Source organism: Elephantulus edwardii, unplaced genomic scaffold (assembly GCF_000299155.1).
Source record: "Elephantulus edwardii isolate Elephantulus edwardi_28Jun2011 unplaced genomic scaffold, EleEdw1.0 scaffold00013, whole genome shotgun sequence".
NCBI lineage: Eukaryota > Metazoa > Chordata > Mammalia > Macroscelidea > Macroscelididae > Elephantulus > Elephantulus edwardii.
In genome coordinates this window covers 9,786,384-9,789,344 of record NW_006399763.1, presented here as the reverse complement: position 1 = coordinate 9,789,344, position 2,961 = coordinate 9,786,384, and positions in this window count along the sequence as shown.

The following is a 2,961-nucleotide window of genomic DNA, read 5'->3' as shown; positions in this document are numbered from 1 at the left end:
TTTTTTTTAATGAACATTTACAGAGCCTTTGGATTTCCATTAATTTCATTGTTTCATTTTTCTCCCTCCCCACACTACCCCACACTATTCACTCTTCTCTTTGAAAAATAAAAGAAAAATTTTTTCATTGTTATACAATCCCTCCTTCCCAAGTCCACTCCATGATAATAATGCCTAATCATATATCATTTTTAAACAGTTCTCTCCCTCATCTGTGTCAACCCAATATACATTATTTATTCCCTTTCTCACACTCCACTCAACCCTGATGTCTGTCCAGTTTTACATATTTATAAAAGATCTTTTGCACTAGATGTTCCTAATACAATATATCCTCTGACTTTTTATCTATCTCCTCAACAAATTCAGCCAATGCAGTGTTATAAATATCGTGATATTTTTCAAAGATAACAACAAATGCACATTAAAAGAAAAAGAATTGTGACTACTGAAAGTTCAAAGTAACCAAAAATGATGGTTTAAATATTTTTCCTAGAATTATTCTAAGATGAATTCACTCACTCACTGCCACCAGGTTGCATCTGAATTATGTTGATCCTCTACTGAGTTCCCAAGGCTGTAATTTTTTATATTTTTTTATTGGCTTGCATACAAAATTAATATACATTGTGTTTCACACTTTCCTTCATTCACATTGTGTTTCATACAAACATTCCCATACATTGTAGTTGTTGTTGTTGTTGTTGTTGTTGTTGTTATGTGCTGTTGAGTCACCTGAGACCCATGGAGACCCCATGTACAACAGCCCTAAACTCTGCACTATCTGTGCCAATATTATCGTCTCTGACACACCAGTACCCCATTTGCTGAATCAATTCATTTCATTGAGGGTCTTCCTCTCCTGTACTGTCTCTCCACCCTCGCAAGTATGATGTACCACTCCAAGAATTAGTCCTTCCTTTCAACATGTCCAAAGTATTCCCATATATTATGTTTTATAAAAATTAATCACCACTGAAGTATGCTCACTGTTATTTGGTCTTTTCAGGTCCTCATTTGGTTTCTCCAATTTACTTTATCCTCTTCCTCTACTCACCAAATTGTGCAACCTTGTTATTTCTCTCCTACCGTCCTCAACCCTCTTCTCATATCTCTTCCCCCCATGGGTTCTCATACATGTTTAACTAGTTATCCTTCTATCTTTACAATAAGGGCCTTATGCAGTATTTGTCTTTATGAGACTGTGTCATTTCAGTCAGTATAATACTTTATAGCCTCTCCCAAGTTATGTAGCATTTTTCAAAATTGTTTCCCTGAGTACCACATAGCATTCTATTATATGAATATACCACAGTTTCTCAATCCATATGATTGTGGTTGGACACTTAGGTTGTTTGCATGTTCTTGTGATTGTGAAAAGGCTACTATGAACGTTGGTGTTCAGAACTCCATTTGTGTCTCAGTTCTAATTTCCTTGGAGGCATATTCTTCGTAGTGGAATAGCTGGATCATACGGAGTTTCTGTTTTCAGCTATTTGAGGAAATGTAAAATTGACCAAGGCTGTACATTTTAGTGGGAAAAAATTCCCTATCTTTTCCCATGGAATTATTGGAAAATTTGAAACACAGAAAAAGATGCAGCCTTTAGGTTAGCAGTACAGCTTGCTACAGAGTATAGCTCCAGAGCTCCTTTCAGCATATATTAGAAAATTATAATTAGTAAGATCAGATTTGTCACTTCTAGCTGCATAAAGCCATATCCAACATTTTATTTAATATTTTTACATTTCTTATGATTACTTCAACTGCATTTTATTAATTTGTGAGGATGACAGTATTTTCTCTTATAATTATTATGCTGTTTATTGGTTTAGCTGTAAAGATTTGAAATTCATTTCACTTTTGGCTTATAATTAACAAGAATTTTATTTAATAATAGTTTTTTTCAAATATCTTTGAAAATGGTATTTTTATCAAAATTGATTACCACTGCATCAATGGTGTTAGCAGTTCCATGAATATCAAGTTTGCTAAAAATTATTTCTAATATTTAAATGATATTTTTTGTTCCAAGACTTTATCAAATAAAACTGCATAGTACCACTGTTATAAAATTGGAATTAACACAGAAGGGAGGGAGAACAGGGGAATAGTGTGTAGATAAGAAAACTACACTGGAAGGAGATAAAGAAGGAAGTATCTGAAAGGAACGGATGATTAAACATTGTGTGTATGACAAATGACAATCTGGAAAAAAAGACATACATTACTAAGAGAATTGGGGCACAGAGTGGGAAGAAAATGTGTATAAATGAATGAATAAAAACCTATATTTTCTTGTAAACTTAAAAAAAAACTATCAACTAGCATGTTAGGGTTTTTTATAGATGAATTTTTTTTCCAACCATTTATTGAATTCAATTCTTAGTAAAATAATCATAGGTTTTAACCTTATCTTTTGGGAAGGAGATAAGTAATGAATATTAAAATGTTGGTCACTAAACAGAGATATGCCACATTGTAAATATATTGTCAGGAGAAAATTCTGGTCTGTGAAATCATCAGACTTTCTCTGCCAGGTTGCTTCCTGTGCCGCCTTGGACAATTTAGCAAGCTCTTGTTATCATCATTTTCTTTATATATAAACTGCAAAGTTTGACAACTGCATGAAACAAACAAACAAACAAACATTAAGTACCACTTTGGCAAATTAGAAAAGTTGTTGTTGTTGTTGTTATGTGCTATCAAGTCGCTTGCAACTCATAGCAACCCTATGCACAACAGCCCTAAACTCTGCTGTCTTCTGCCAATCGCACTGTCTCTGACACTCCCATCCCGATAACCCCAGTCACCGAATCAGTCCACCTCCTGCGTTGTCCCTCCAACCTCCCCAGCATGATGTCCTCTCCAAGGACCGGTCTCTTCTTACAACATGTCCAAAGTATGTTAGACAGAGCCTCAGAATCCTTGCCTCCAAAGAGCCACCCGGTTTAACCCTTT